We start from the raw sequence: 17,175 nt of genomic DNA, 5'->3' as shown, positions 1-17,175 counted from the left end.
GTCACAAGTGCCTCTAACTTGCGTACAATAACGGCTTATACAGTTCATAGTGTAGAATATTCAATGCCAAGAATATCGGCTTATACATTTCACAGGTTTCAGAGTCGGTGCGGGCAGAAATTAGGTGACAAGCGGAACTGCCCACTCCGGTCACATTGTTGTGCCAAACGCTTGGGATTTCGAGAGGCAGAATATTAACATTGAAATAATTTTCTGCTGATCCAGATTGGGAGTCTCAGTTCTGATCTACACCAACATCTTTCTTACGGATATGAGTTACATCAGAATCAGAATCAGATTCGGGTTTTATATCTGGGACAGATATCGAGAAATCTGTTAAATTAGCGGCAACACGTGATAAATATAGAAATAAAAATCAATCAAATATTGAATTAGAGTAAATATATGTATATTACATTGTTAAATTAAAAATAGAGCAAAATATATAAAAGAGTTAGGCAGTGTTCATGAGGTCAATGTCCATATGGGCATTGGATGTCAGTGGGGAAGAATTGGTTCCTGAATTGCTGAGTGTTTGGCTTTAGGCTTCTGCACCTCCTTCCTGATGGTAACAGTGAGAAGAGGAATGTCCTGGGTGATGAATTCCTTAATGACGGTCGCCGCCTTTCTGTGTCACCGCTACATGAAGATGTTCTGGATGTTCTGGATACCTGTCCCCAGGGCGGAGTTGACTAATTTCATAACTTATTGCCAGTCTCGCCGCTGGCTTTTCGGGGCAGCAATGAAGATCCTCCATCCCCGTCAGTCAGCGACGTTCAGGGATTCATTCACCGTGTCAGTAGCTTCCTCTTGGTTTGCGCAATTGTCTGTCAATTCCGGCGTAGCGATTCAGAAATACCGACAGATACACATGCAGACGGACTCTTCATTTTCGTTTCACTGAAGTTTGCTTTGACCAGTTCGGCTTGTTATCTCTGAGCTGAACCCTGGAAATTGTGGGAGCAGAGGAACACTCTTCGTCTGTCCTCTACCATTTGACTTGTTTGGCATGAGTGACGCTACCAAGAGCCAAAGCATTAACTCCTAACTCCAGCCAGCTTCGCTCTCCAGGTTATTGAGCCAGGCAAGCCTTCACACCGCGACTAGGTTGCGTTCCGTTTGGAGGCTACGGATGTGATCACTAATTACAAGCCAACCCTCAGACAAATACCAGGAATATCTGACAATATAACGAGCTGAAACCATTCACGTGAAAGTGATAGTATCAGCCCATCCTGAGTTTGCAGTGAAATGTGCAAACCCTTTATGAAGAGTGTCCTTCCCTGTGACGCTGCTCGTTGCTCCATTCTGTAGATACTGAACCATTTTAGCAACGACCAAGCACTGATTTCTCACAGTCACTCACACCGGGTGGTCCGGAGGAACAGCCATTGCGTTGACTGTACTGCTGATCAATGACTGGGACGGGTGAAGCACCGAGGAGGCAGCGACTCTCCCCGCTACCCATAATGCACTCGGAACTTGAGGGAACAGAAAGTTTGCGTTCACTTTGCAGGCAATCCCGTTTCTAATGACACCAATAGGCGTCTCAGCATCAGATGGATATGCTGGTTGGGTGGATTGGAAACAACAAAAATATTTTAATCAATTTTAGTAATACCAAGGAATTAATTGTATTCCAGGGAGAATGTGTCAGGTGAACAAACGCAAATCCTCACTGGAAGTTCAGGAGGGTGAATATCTTCAGGTTCCTGGGCGTCGACATCTCAGCGGATCCATCCTGGTCCCAACATAATGACACAGTCACTGTGCAGACGTCATAATTGTTCATTAATGAAACTTAGAGTCCTGTCAAAGAATCAGATGGATTTCTGCGGACGTACGTGGACAGTATTGTCAGTCGTTGCGTCACAGACTGGTGTGGGGCGGGGCTCCAATGCATAGGATCGAAAGAAGGTGCAGAACGCTGTCGTGGCGGGCACGCCTCGACAATATCGAGGACATTTCCGCAATATGGTGCCAAAAGAATCCTTAGTGAGATATAACATAGGATCAGAGGATGGGAGTTATATACAGTCCTCTAGCAGTCGACGTTAAGTACAAATGACAACCGGAGATGCACAAGGCACAAGGAAAATGGCAATATTACGGTGGTCATTGTAGAATCTCAATATGTAGGTAGTATGAGAAAGTCCAGTTGTCGCTGGATACTCGGAGAGGGAATTTGTGTAATGCCTACTGAATGGGCATTTAGAGTACGTTTTGTTTGATCCCATTAGAAAAAGGTAATTGTGGATTGTGTACTGTGTTGTGTTTTGACCAGGTAGATTAAGATACAGGAATGCTTGAGAGGCAGTGATTATAATATGATTGAATTTGTCCTGCAGTCTGAGAGCGAGAAGATAAAATCAGAGTTACGATTATTTCATACAGTAAGTGGAAACGTAGTAACACGAGTGAGGAGAAGATAAAAGTTCAAAGGTTAATTTTATTGTCAAAGTCCGTATCTACAATACAACTCGGAAATTTGTCTGCTCCAGACAGCAATGAAATACCGAGAGAACATCGGTTTTCATGAAAGGACAAACATCAACCCCGGCACGAAAAAAGAAAAGAAACAAATCTCGCAAACCCCAAAATTCCTCGCCACACACCACCCCCAGAAAAAAAATAGCGACAATAGAAGTACCCGAACACGTCACTCGCAGAATTAAAGTCAGGAATGATAACAGCCCTCAACCCCCTCACACGCATGGAAAAACAAAGGCAACAACAGTCGCCCACCACGTCACTCGCAGAAATAAAGTCGGGGACCATAACTGTCCTGGACCCTTTTACTGGCAGAAAATAACAGGGAACTAAGTCTGGAGCCGTCCAGGCGGATTGGAAAGGGGCTGCCCCCATTCTCATCACATTCTACAGGGGTTGCATTGAGAACATCCTGAGCAGCTGCATCATTGCCTGATTCGAAAATTGCAGCATCTCAGATTGCAAGACCCTGCAGCGGATAGTGAGGTCGGCTAAGAAGATCATCGGGGTCTCTCTTCCCGCCATTACGGACATTTTACACCACACGCTGCACCGGCAAAGCAAGCAGCAATATGAAGGATCACACTCCCCCTTCATACGAACTCTTCTCCCACCAGCCGTCTGTGAAAAGGCACCGAAGCATTTGGGCTCTCACGACCAGATTATGTAACAGTTTCTTCCCCCAAGCTATTAGACTCCTCAATACCCAGAACCTGGACTGACGCCTTACTGCCCTATTGTCTTGCTTATTACTTATTGTAATACCTGCACTGATTTGTGCACGTTATGCAGTCCTGAGTAGGTCTGTAGTCTAGTGTAGATTTGTTTTCTGTGCTGTTTTTTTACGTAGACTTGTCTAGATTTTGTACTGTGTCATGTAACACCACGGTCCTGAAAAACTTTGTCTCGTTTTTACTATGTACTGTACCAGCAGTTATTGTCGAAATGACAATTAAGAAGTGACTTGATTTGATATTCTAGAATAGATCCTGATGGTTGGAAAACCGCGATTCTTACTCCACTCTGAAGGACGTTAGGGTAAAGAAAGGAAAATATAAGAAATGCAGCCTGACTTCAACGTGTTCAAAAACTCAAAAGATTCGAAGCACATTGAAGATCAAAGACAGTTGAGGAGAAAGGGAGAAGATTTGTCAAATAGATCATCGTGTGGTACGGTGATGCACATTGGAAGAAAGGATAAAACAAGTCTCTACATGGGGAAGGTTTCAGAATTCAGAGTTGCAAAGATACCTTGTGCAATATTCCCTAAATGTTTAATTCGAGGCTTAGTCAGTGGTAAAGGAAGGCAAATACAATTTTAACATTCAGTCCAGGAGGAGCAGAATATAAAACAACAATGTAATGTTGACATATGTTCGTCATTATAAACCAAATTCTGATCAATCCTGATCAATAACCCTAATACTGGAAATCTCCTTCATTTATGATACTGACGGCAGTGTTACCCCTCCATACTCCCGTTCTGACATAAAGGTGTTGAAACAAATTCCACAGATGTCCAATTATACTATTTGTATTGGAATAATGATTCACCCTTTCCATTACCAAACAGAAATCAAGTAAAACCTTCACTTCAATGGCAGTGCTACGGTGGGTGCTGAACATTGATGCGATGCTGAACATTATTGCTGCGATGGCCGAGTGGTTAAGGCGTTGGACTTGAAATCCAATGGGGATTCCCCACGCAGGTTCGAACCCTGCTCGCAGCGCGCACACCAACAATCCCACTGCCAATAAAATTTAACACTCTTGATGCTGTCTGAGCACAGCACGCTCTGTGTTCATTTGAGAACTGCGTAATTTTACACTCTTCAATACAATTCAATACAATACATTTCTACTCATTGTGCAATGTTCATTTCTATTCCGACTCTGATCAATCCCCTGGAAGCAGCTTAAACTCTCTGCAGTTCGGAATTTTACTGTCTTATAAAACTAAAAGAATCAAACTCGGAGAACGGATATTTCAGCGTCAGTGTCAAGAAGTGGACATCGTCCTTTCGCTCTACGATTCGCACGGCGACGTATTTTCATTCTCTGTCAGATTCTAATCTCACTCGATTCCTGTGTTAATGTAGTTGTGGCAGAGACCACCGGAGGACGTTATATTCTATATCCTGTAGTGAACAGTTATAACTTCAGTTGTTCGTCAGAGGATGTAAATTCATCACGGGAGGTGAGTCAGTTCAATTGTTCCGAGCTTCTCCAGTGCTACTGTACCCTTCAGCATATATGGGGAGTGAAATTACCGTCACCGCATCAGAGCCAACCTCAGAAACCTGTACAGATGTATCACAATGTTTCCTCTATTTCTAATTTCCAATCGAGTTGCAATGAACTACAATCTGCAGTGGCCTTCCAAAATACCTGATCCACCCATCGGCTCGCCATCTCTCTTTTGTGAACAGTTTCCTTTGACAGTCTCACCCCAACATATCGTCCATTATTTAATACCAATCTCAACGAAGTACATGACCTCACACATTCCAGCAATAAACACTTTTGTCCAGTTTGCGCCCTCACTGAACGACCCAATTGCAGCCTAAATATTCTCATTGCAACCCGCTGTCCGGCTACGTTACGTCATCAGCCTGACACAGTAAGGACAGCTCATTAATGAGCGACGATAATAGACCGTCACGACACCGCCGATAAAAATTCCTACAGTCTGCAAAGGAGCAACGTCGACACAGATGGCACCGGATATCAGGTTTGAACCTGGGTGTCTAAGGGTATGAGACAGAAACGCTCTTTCAGCGGTTCAGGAACAGCTTCCTCCCCTCTGCAATCAGAATCACGAATGGACTTTGAAGTTTTGCACAGGACCTCACTTTATTAATATGCAGTATTTCTGTTTTTGCATATTTTTCATAATCTATTCAATATAGGTAATTGATTTACTTCTTTATTTATTATTACGTTTTATTTCATTTGTTGTTAATATTATTATTTTCTCTCTCTGCTAGATTATGTATTGCATTGAATTGCTGCAGCTAAGTTAACACATTTCCCGTCACGTGCCGGCGATAATAACCCTGATCCTGATTCTCTGTTCAACGCGGTACTTTCCCGATTCGATTTTCATTAACGACATGGGATTCGATGTACTGAGTTCTGGTCCCGTAATCTACACACATTTGGAGCAGGTAACACGTTCTTCAATAAATCCTGTTCCCTCGGCTGCGGAGATTGGAGAACTTGTGAAGTTGACATCCCATATTTCTGTCAGTTCAATTCTCGCAGCATTTTTAGCTGAGATTATGTAACAGATTAGGTGGCCCTGATTCAGCATTTCAACGCAAAACACTGAAAATTTCTTCCACCACTCTCCCCACACACCCACAAACTCCCCGTTTATCTCTCTTGTCCAGCCTACGATGTGACTCTCTTCCCTGCCTCACTTCCATGTCCCGCTCTTTCTCTCTAATACACACATACACACACACGAACACGCGTGCGCGCACACGAACTCTCTCTCTCTCTCTCTCTCTCTCTCTCTCTCTCTCTCTCTCTCTCTCTCTCTCTCTCTCTCTCTCTCTCTCTCCAGATCTTCCTTTCCTCCTCACTCCCACACTTTCCTCACAGGCTGAAGCGAACGGCTAGCTATCAATATTCGTATTTAGTAAAAGGTCTGCGTGAATGTGGTGGGACGTTTATATATTTTCATTTACAAGACCGCTCGGGTGGAGCTTAGGGTAGTGGGTGTAAACTGGTGCTGAAATGTCGGGGCGAACAGGTAATATGACATGAAGGTGTGCCGATATTTTAAACAAATCTGCTCCTGGACTTTGGTTCAGAGCTCCATTAACCACCATGTGAAATTTCGGTTAGCTGAAAACACGTGAAGTTTCCACTGATAAAAATATTTACATATTCGATAAGAAATGTTCTTCAGCTGCGGCTGGGAGAGGGGAGATTGAGATTATGACTGATTCGCTGAAGTGGGCAGCATAGTGTCTGAATGCGACAAGCTTTCGCCGTTTCATATCACTCACTGTACAGACTCCCCATTGCTCTCATGTCTAGCGAGCGATCCCGCCTATTGCCATAGACAAATCAGTTCGCTGACCTTCCGGCAAAATCACCCTCGCCAATTGTCACTGACGCGGTGTCATGGTCCGACATCAACCAAACTCGTCAAATGACGTGCAACCTACCTAGCTCCGATTCGTGTATGCAGATGTCAATCCAATGTGTTATCCAATTGCAGAAAGGTTTTAGCCCAAGAGCTGTTTCCTTCCACAGACCCTGACTGTTTCTGCCTCCCCAAAGTCCCGTCAATACCGAGCAAAACTCAGAAAAATGTCCCATTATATAACATTCATATCCATATGCGTCGAAATAAAGGCGGGCGACAGAAGTTTATCTCCTCTCACCTGGGGAGACGGTAGAAGATTTGGTGGAGGACACCGTCCGACTTTTGTCCGGCAACTGCGATATGGGGTGGGGGGAGGACTGAGAAAAAGTCTGGGCCAGCCGGATCTTATTCAATGCCAGGGCTGGCTGAAGAGGACTAGAGAGTCGCCCTTCTCTCTGTTGCCTGTCTGTTTAAAGAAAAGGAATAAACAGCCTTTCTTGGGTCTGCATGCTCTCCCGTGGATATAATGGTTCGCATTCTATGTCATCAGTTTGCCTGATGAATCATTTCCAAATCTTAAACTGGCACAAGATTTATATCTGTCTTTTGTTAATGATGCAGAATTGTACAATATATGTTTTGCGTACTGTCTGTCTTTTCGAGCCTGCAATGATGCTGCAAGTGTTTCACTGTGCCTGTCCCTCACCGTCCCTGTACACACGGCAATAAACCCGACTGGACCTGACAACACTCACTGAGATTTGAGCAGTGATGACCCGGGCAGATGAGTCAAGGTGATGTCGGCAAACTGAGTGAGTAGGACCAGAGTCCAATATGGGAAATGTATGGTCACCCTCTTCTACAGAGAGACAGCGTCTCTGAGTGGATTGAGGTGCAGTGAGGAGGGAAGAAGATCAAATCTACATTGTATCGATTGCAGGGTGTTGTCTGTAAGACCTCGCACAGTTATTTCCAGCTTTATTGAGACTGCACCTGCGATATTTTTCTTCAAAGTCATGTTGTCATTGTCTAACAAGCGTCAAACAGATCAAATAACGAATCGCTGCAGAAACAGTGTATAGCGGGTCAGGCAGCATTTGTAGACGGAAAGAGGTAGTACACACAGTAGAAAGCAGGAGAATGGGGCTGAGAGGAAATGTCGAAGTAAACCCGATGGGTTAATACGGCCCAATTCAGCACCTATATTTTGTGGATTTATGGCGCTGAATCAGGCGGATACAGGTTAAGCACAGACAGGAATGTTGTTGTTGTGGAAGCAATGAATACACAAAATAATTTAAATTCAACACATTAATTTACAGCAGGAAATGTTTTTATTCCCTAACCGGGAATCGAACCCGGGCCGCGGCGGTGAGAGCGCCGAATCCTAACACTAGACCAACAGGGAAGATGATGAAGCGCTACATCTCAGCAACATACAATATCAAATCAGAGAAATACAAAACAAAATCAATGTATAAATAATAATAATGAATGAATGTGATAAATATTGTCACGAATCTACTGCTCAGCACTTTGCATATCTCTTGTTCACCCAGTACTTCAGGTTAAGGAACACTCTGGACTGTATGAATCGGTGGGAAACACTCGTTCGCCAGTGTCTTTATAAAGATGGTAACATTCAGATTCTCTTATGAGCCCTGGGTCATTTTTGTTTTGCCTATCGCCTCGAAACATTTCAGTAGTCGGCCCCCGATTCTCGGGACATTGTTGCCGATACATCTGATGTCTTGTTCCTCACCCTCCGCCTGGGTGGAGGTAGGAGAAAGAACACCAGACGTTCAGAATGCTGAAATATGGTCCGAGGGTGGAATGGTACGCTTTCCGGATCGTGCCCTAACAGTGGCCGAGTGTGCGAGAGCCGCTGGTACTGAGGATGACGTGCTGATGACAAATAAGCCTAGAATTCTTCAAACAAGCCTGATAGAAACCCCGCAATGATTTGAAAGTCCTCAGGGTAGGCAGCTCCTTGTTTGCTGGTCGCGGCACTCAGTACATGGTTTGCTTGCTTAACATCTGCTCCGGCGGTATGTGAAGTGCCGTCCGGATCAATGAGGAGAACCTCTCGGTAAGCAGCACCGACAGAGCTCAATCATTGGATGTTGTGATTGGGGGAACAAGGGTGCGGCAAGACCGCTATATACGGAGAGCATGTAGAGTTAGTCATGAAACAACACCGCACCGCCCCCCACCCCCCGCACCCTGCACCACAATACCGTCTTATCTTCTCCGAACGGTGGATTGAGAAGCCCTCCGGCTGTTCCACCGAACTGAGCCATGTCTCCATGAAACAGACAAGACAGCAGCCCCTCATTTCCCTCCGAAACTGCAATGTTGCGCTGACGTAATGCATCTTGCTTTCAAATAATTGGTCTTTGGCTAAGAAGATGCCGTGTAAATGATGCTTCATAGACCGGCGATTTAGTCTGACTTGAAGTCTTCCGAACCGACCTCTTTTCTGGCAATGGTAATGGCTGACCTTCGCTGATCGCTGAAAGGTGCCGCACCTGCATTCCCGAGAGTCAAGTCCACCTGGTCTTTCAGCAGCTCGTTAAACTGCCGATTAACTTAGACAGATCAAAAGTACGTTTCTTAAAGGGAAATTAGGGGTTTCAGATTGCAGCCACAGTGGTTCGACATGTTGCGAGCTGTCGGCAACATGTTGCGTGTATCGCCAGTGGCATGCTCGATCTTTGGATTTATAATCAAATATCAAAATTTCTAAAGCCTTATCAATAACGCAGACATCCCGCTCTTACTTGAGCCGCCAAAATGCATCACCTCGTGCATCATCTCTCTCCTGTCTATCCCACTCCCGCTTTCTACCGACACCAAACACCCGACTCCGATCCCTCTCCCCATCGAAAATCTTTCCCCAACACCCGATCTCTCTACACACCAGATTCATCGACTTCCCCGGCCTCTCGCTCTCAGTCTGTCTGTCTGTCTGTCTGTCTGTCTGTCTGTCTGTCCCTCTCTCTCTCTCTCTCTCTCTCTCTCTCTCTCTCTCTCTCTCTCTCTCTCTCTCTCTCTCTCTCTCTCTCTCTCTCTCTCTTTAATTATCCTGTATTTCATTGTACTGCTGCAGTAAAGTTAATAATTTCACCACATAACCGGATGATATTAAAACTGGTCCCGATCCTGCTTCAGATGCAGCGGGGATGTGTTAGTTTGAAGTTAAATTAGTTGAAAGGCTGTCAGAACCTCGTGAGACGATGGGCTCTTCTGAGCTGTAATATTCTGTGTTCTCTGCTCTATCTAGGTACAGTATCTCACTATTTAAGTCCAATCGATTAATTATTTAAGGCTACGACGCCTTCTTTTTTCAGACTTCTCTCAATGTGTCTGATAATACGGCAGGAGAATATAACTAGAGGCCACAAATGTGAATGCCAACCGCTGGATGATATCGATAGTTTTGCTTGGAAAGGACTCGTCAAGAACTGCGAAATGAGGAATTGTCCTCGCTGTTCGGATTACCCTGGTCATGGCGTATGAAGAGAAGAATCTGGACAAACAGGAACATTAGCGGTAGTCAGTATGGATCAGGTCGTAGTTGGTCATGTCTAACCAATCTTATAGATCATTAACAGGTAGTTACCCGCAATGCTGTTGAAGAAATTCGTCAAGTTTCCGTGTGGGAGGATGCTCGGGAAGGATCAGTCGCTTGGCTTTGACAATGAGGAAGTAAATTGGATTCGCCATTGGGTACGTTGAGGAAGCTAGAGTGTGGTAATAGATGGTTGTCTCTGGGACTGGGGAGCTGAGATGTGTGGAGTGCCCAAGGTGTCGTTGCTGCGTCCGTTCTTGTTTGTCATCTATATGAGTGATCTGGATAATAATGTCGTTAACGGGATCAGCAAATCTGCCGATGATAGCAGCATTACGGGTGTAGTCGACAGCGAGCAAAAGTACCGGAGCATGAAGCGGGATCTGGACCAGCTGGAAAAATCGGTTGAAAAATAGCGGATCGTATTTAACACAGAAAAGTTTTAGATGTTTCCCTTTGGGCGGACCAGCCAGGGTGGGTCTGACACAATGAGAAATAGGGCACTGCGGAGTCCGATGGGACAAACGAATCTGGGAATGCAGGTCCATAATTCAATGAAAGTTGTGGCACAGATACACAGAGTCGTATAAAAGTATTTTCGCCTTTGGCCGTCACAGATCAAACTACAGAGTACAGGAGTTGGGATGTTACGTTGCTGTTGTTTAAGGCTTTATTGGGGCCTAATTTGGAATACTGTGTGCAGGAAAGATGACAATAAGATTAAAATAATGCAGATAGAAATTACACGGATATTGCCAGGACGGACTGAATGTTTTTAATTAAAAGGAAAGATTGCATACGTCAGCACTTTAGTTCCGATTGGATAGAAGTCCGAGGGGAGATTATTATGAGACATTATGAGGCGTCTTGAGAGTGTAAATGCAAACGGATTTTTCCACTGATGTTGGGTGCGAATATAACTGGAAATTTGGGCGAATGGTGAAATGAGAAACATGAGGGAAAACTTCTTCTCTCAGAGGGTCGTCAGAGTGTAGACAGATTTGCCAAAGAAAATAGCAATTGTTATTGCGATGACAACGTTTACGAGATGATTGGACAATACTGGGATATGGATGGCCACGGTCCCGGTTCAGTCGATGGGAGTAGGCAGTTTAAGTAATTCCTCACTCTCCTGACGGGTTGAAGCCCCTGTTTCTGTGCAGTGATTCTCTATGTGTGTCTGGCTGTATATCTGGGTTAGAACTTCAGTGTCTCACAGCACCGACCAATCTAGAAAGTCGTTGATACTGTTCGATCCCTCTGTCCTTGCACACACTGAAGAATGGAGACTGAGTTAATGGATGGTTACAGTATGAGAAGATGGAAGATTTGGAAGATGTTTATTCTATAGTCTCCAATTGCCTGTGATGGTTTTGAAGGAAGACAAGTGTGAGTTCGGATATTTGCTTTGCATTCGCTGCGTTTTCAGTTTGTGTAGTTATGAATGTTTCATTTATTATAGATTTCAGTGAGAGACACGGATTCCACACCGGCCATGTGGATTCAGGGTTAAATAGATCGAAATATGAGTATATCTACACCCGAAACAATGAAACCACGATTCAGAGGTAAATTGGCTGCAGGATACATTGATGCGTACTTGAACTGGGAATTTGGAATTGGCATTTTGTAGGCTAGTTATTTTAATGAGCAGCAAAAGCTGCTGCTGAACACTTTGAAAAGCTGTTTTTACGTTGTCGGGCTCCATTAGAAATGATTGCTTTGAAGTCCTTGCAGCATCTGCCTTGTAATATGTAAATGGCAGTTTAGTTTAGTTAACGTGGCGGTGCAGTCAATAGCTCAACGATCTGCTTACGTCATCAGCCATATTTCCATAAATTAGCATATTTACTGTAATATGTAAATGACGGGATAATTAAGATAACGTGCCGGTTCAGTCACTAGTCCAGCGATTTCCTTACATCGTTACCCCTAATTCCATTAACTTTCCAGATGTTGCTGGATGTTCAGATTAAATCGGTTATTTCCCTCAGCCCTGTTTCTCGGAACACTGTAACTGCAGAGTCCAAAATAGAGTTGTAACTTGTACCACAATTTCTACCCTCCGTGCGGAACACGGTTGTCCGCTGTCTTCCAGCAGGAATTCACCCTGTCTACTACATGATCTACCTTCTGTTAGGAAGCCAATTCTGAATCAACGCAGCCAAGTTTCCCTCGATACCATGCCTCTGACTTTCTGAATGAGTCTACTATGGGGAACTGATCAAACTCCTGACCATAATTAATGCACCCACATCGACTGACCTGGTTCATCTTTTGGTTTTATTTTTTTTGAAATAATTCAATCTGGCTCATAAAGGACAACATGCCTTGTTGTCTCTCCGTAGCCAGACTACGTTCCTCCAAATACTCATAATTTCCTTCTTCAATAATCCTCCCCAGCAGTTTACCCACTATTCATTTGAGGCTCCCTGGTCTGTAATTCCAAGAAGTATCCCTATTATCTTTCGTCAACAAAATGAATAATATTTTCACCCCCCCCCCCCCCATCATCTTGTTCTACTTCCGTGGTCAGCGAAGACACACATACCCTGTCCAAAAGCACAGCAATATCTTTGCTCGCTTTCCCAAATTACCTGAACTATATCCCTTCCGGTACCGGGGAATCTTCGATCATAATGTTTTCAAAGTTTCCACCGAATCCTCTTTCTCAGGGTCGCCATGTTCGAACATATCTGTCTTTTCACGCTGTGTTCACATTCATCAATATATTCAGTGATGAGCTTCACCGCCTCCTTGGACTCAAGACACAAATTTCCCTCTGATCTACCCACACCCTCTCCAGTCTCCTCCTATTCTTCACAGTGCAACTCGCCAAAGCCTTCTCGTCCACATTGTGACTCGCCATAATCCTACCTGATCCTTTCTTCCTAATCTTTAAGTATCGTTCTTTCTTCCTCTTGAGGATTTGTTCCGACTTTCTTGTCTCCCAGGGTTACTTTACACTGTCATCCTTTCCTTGCCTCACTGAGACAAGCCTATACTGAACCCCGATGTCAGTGCTCGCCAATCAATCCCCACATATCTGTTGCGCAATACCCCGAGTACATCATTTCCCAATGTACGTTCCAAAGCTCAAATAGCTGGGAGGTCTTCTACGGACGGACAGGAGAGGATCACTTGATCTTCCATAGTGACCATTTCTTCATGTTTCTGGATTGTGCTCTCATTTAAGTTTAGTGGTGTGAATTTTGTATTAGTTTTACACATGCCAGCATGCACTGCTCAATTCTGGATTCGTTAAGAAAAACATATCTTTTTAATTAACACCCCTCCCCTTCTCCCAGTTTCACTGATGAGGTACCTCCTTGTTATTCTTCCTCTTCTGCCCACTACACTTCTTACTCTGAATTACCATTTCTTTTTTTAAAAAAAAGCGAATAATTCAAGAGTATCGTGGACAGAAGTGAGTATCGATGTAATTACTAATGAGAAAATATGCTTTGGAAGCTGGAACGCCTGGAGGTAGATAAGAAACCTGTACCAGATGATGTACACCCCTGGGTTAAGAAAGAGGTAGTTGAAGAATTTGAAAAAGTTTGGTCTATAATTCCAAGAAACACTCCTATTATCTTTCGTCAACAAATGAATAACATTTCCACCCTTCCGTCTTCTAGTTCTACTTTCGTGTCCAGCGAAGAAGCACATATAATGTCCAAAAGCGCAGCAATATCTTCGCTGGCTTTTTCAAATTAACTATTATCCCAAATTCTGTTATTGGGAAATCATATCGCATCCTCTTTCTGAGCGGCGGCATGTTCTGGCATATCTGCCTTTTTACGCTGTGTTCACATCGGACAATATATTCAGTAAGGAGCTTCACCGCCTCCTTGGACTCCCGAGACGAATTTTCCTCTGATCTGCCCACACTCACTCCAGTCTCTTCCTGTTCTTTACATTGTGACTCGCCATAACCCTAGCTGATCCTTTCTTCCTAATTTTTAAGTTTCATTCTTTCTTCCTCTTGACGAGTTGTTGCAACTTTCTTGTCACCCAGGGTTACTTTATGTTATCATCCTTTTCCTGTGTCAATGAGACAAGCTGATACTGAACCCCGTGTCAGTGCTCCCTAAACAATCTCCGCATATCTGTTGCGCATTTCCCGGAGTACACCATTTTCCTGTTTACCTTCCCAAGTTCCTGCCAGGTAGCACGACAAATCGCTGACCTCCCAATTAAATAGATCCCATGCTCCCTGGTCCTAACGCTGTGCATGGTAAATGTCGGGGAGATCTCCCTGTTGTTCTGAAATACGGACCCACGGAAAGATACGTCACCTGACCCGTTTCCTTTGCTAATATTAGATCTGGTTTGAAATGTTCGCCAGTCAGCCTTTCTTCTTATAGTGACATGAATCCATCATGAACACAACTGAGAATTCATGCCATACATAAACATTTAACGTTGGGTAGGTGCCAAAGACTATTAGGGAAGTTGCAGTTGCCCGTGACAATAACATGGCTCATGACCAGGATCCACTTCCTGATCTGTTCCTCGCTGTTCCCTTTGCATTTTTGTTTTGTTAATCTGGTGGGCGGCTGTAGGAAATAGGAAATGGGGTGATCGCGCCCTTCATGTTTCTGTGTTCGTCTCCTAGTCTATTAACAAACGAACGCTCCACGTTGTCCTCCCTTTCTGCAGCTGCGATACAATCCCTGGTTTCCCATCTCACTCCCTTTACACTCTGTTATCCGACCCTGTCCATTTTGAAAAATCTAAAACCCGGAAAGTCCTGCAGCCATCCCTGCCCTTGTGACAGTCGAGTGTCTGTGATAGTTTGGAACATACTTCAACCAATGTAACAATCACCCCAGCTGCATTGAGCGTTTGTATTGCTACCTAACTGAACTGTATGAAGCAAACAATCTCCGCCAATTCTGCAATTTCCAGATGACCAGACATGTGATTGATTGAGTTAATGACATATTTGCCAAAACTGCTCATTGTAAAACGTCTTTATTTGAAAAATCCGCTGAATTGTCATTAGACGTGGGCGTTACCTACACAGATGGCCATTTAACGTAAACACATACTTCATTCCATTCTTCAACTCTTCTCTGAATTTCCTCTGTGTCAGTGTATAGATACAAGTATTGGTGCACATGCTGAGAAACTGTAACATGAACCCAAATTGTTGTAAGATGAATACCGGGGAACTCAAATATCTGTCCTGGTAAAAATAGTTTTGCACTTGCCATTTTAGAGAATCGGCTACATAGGGCATCCAAAATAATATGAAATTAGCTGATATAGAAAACAGTAAAATCATAGATTTTCTGCGTTTTTCCACCTCGGCATCTTTCTGATCGTCGCTGCTGTGCCGAAGCCTTCTGCGGACTCTATTTGCCACAACGATATGTCTTATGGTTAACCCGTTAAACACCAGGGTTAAGCCGATTGGTATCAATGGTGTTAAGATACTGTCCAGTAATGCGTATCCTCTCCACGCGGGTGAAGTAGCGTATTCATATGTGCCGGTGCACCGCCACGGCCTGTTGTCAATGATGACGTAATGTTCAAGGGCAACGTAATACGGGGCACATTTCCCGCAGCTCACTATAACCACGGTCACGATAACCACCGTTGCTGTTCTCTCGGTGCAGTATCGCTCCCGCAGCTTCCGGCAACATATATGCGTTGCGTACTGTCTGTCTTTTCGAGCCTGCAATGATGCTGCAAGTGTTTCATTGTACCTGTCCCTCACCGTCCCTGTGCACACGGCAATAAACCCGGCTGGACCTGACAACACTCACTGAGATTTGAGCAGTGATGACCCCGGGCAGATGAGTCAAGGTGATGTCGGCAAACTGAGTGAGTAGGACCAGAGTCCAATATGGGAAATGTATGGTCACCCTCTTCTACAGAGAGACAGCATCTCTGAGTGGATTGAGGTGCAGTGAGGAGTGAAGAAGATCAAATCCACACTGCATCCATTGAACGTTATTTTCTGTAAGACCTCGCACAGTTATTTCCAGCTTTATTGAGACTGCAACTGCGATATTTTTTTTTCAAAGTAATGTTCTCCTTGTTCATACAGAACAAATAACGAATAACAGCATAAACAGTGGACAGCAGGTCAGGCAGCATTTGTGGACGGAAAGAGATAGTACAAACAAAGTACACTGCAGATGCTGTGGTCAAATCAACACGTACAAACAAGCTGGATGAACTCAGCAGATCGTTGAAATGAGTAGACAATGGTTTGATGTTCTTTGGTGAGGTTCTGTTCCTGTGGTAAGTACGAGGAGGTGTCAGAGAGCTGCCGTTTGGCCACAGCGAGGTAGAAGTCCGTGCGCCAGACTACTACGGCACCACCTTTGTCTGCAGGTTTGTTGGTGAGGTTAGGATTAGTGCGGAGAGAGTGGAGGGCAGTGCGTTCAGGGGGAGTGAAGTTGGAACAGGAAAGAGGAGTGGTGAAGTTGAGACGGTTGATGTCTCGACGACAGTTGTCACTTTTCACCCGATGCTACCCGACATGCTGAGTTCATCCAGCGTGTTTGTACGTGTTGAAGAAATTCAGAACTATAATCACAAGAGCAAGAAGAACAGACAAGGTGGTCGAGAGGGAAAGGCGATGGAGTGCTGATCCATTGTGCTTTGGACGCGTGGGATCGAATCCAATCCTCGTAGCGAGGTGTTTATCTGGGAGACCATCTTTGAAACGATCACTTTAAAATTTCCGAACCTCCAACTTTTGTCTCAGGGGCGCCAGGCAGGTTGGTATGTTGGGTTATGAAACGCAATTTTCACCATTAGTCCCACATCAAATTTGGCCACAACGCCACAAGATATAGGAGTTGAATTAGGCTATTCGGCTCATTTCATCTAACCGCCATTCCATCATGACAGATATATTAACCCTCTCAACCCACTTCTCCTGGCTTCTCCTCGTCAGCTTTTACAAATAACGGTTCGCTGCAGAAATAGTGGACAGCGGGTCAGGTAGCATTTGTGGACGGAGAGAGATAGTACACTTTTTCATATCCACACACTG

At 44.4% G+C, this 17,175-nt stretch overlaps 2 non-coding genes and 1 pseudogene across 2 annotated transcripts; 1 reads left to right on the top strand and 2 right to left on the bottom strand.

Annotated features, from left to right (window-relative positions):
• The window catches only part of LOC132390183 (zinc finger protein 721-like), a 641,047-nt pseudogene that overhangs the window by 116,573 nt on the left and 507,299 nt on the right, over positions 1-17,175 (bottom strand).
• trnas-uga (transfer RNA serine (anticodon UGA)) lies at positions 4,139-4,220 on the top strand. Its single transcript has one exon. It is a non-coding gene; the product is annotated as a tRNA-Ser (tRNA).
• On the bottom strand, positions 7,927-7,997 carry trnae-cuc (transfer RNA glutamic acid (anticodon CUC)). Its single transcript has one exon. It is a non-coding gene; the product is annotated as a tRNA-Glu (tRNA).

This window comes from Hypanus sabinus, unplaced genomic scaffold (assembly GCF_030144855.1).
Source record: "Hypanus sabinus isolate sHypSab1 unplaced genomic scaffold, sHypSab1.hap1 scaffold_80, whole genome shotgun sequence".
Classification (NCBI taxonomy): Eukaryota; Metazoa; Chordata; class Chondrichthyes; order Myliobatiformes; family Dasyatidae; genus Hypanus; species Hypanus sabinus.
Note: the sequence above shows the minus strand (reverse complement) of the source record. Positions and strands in the feature narration are given on the sequence as shown.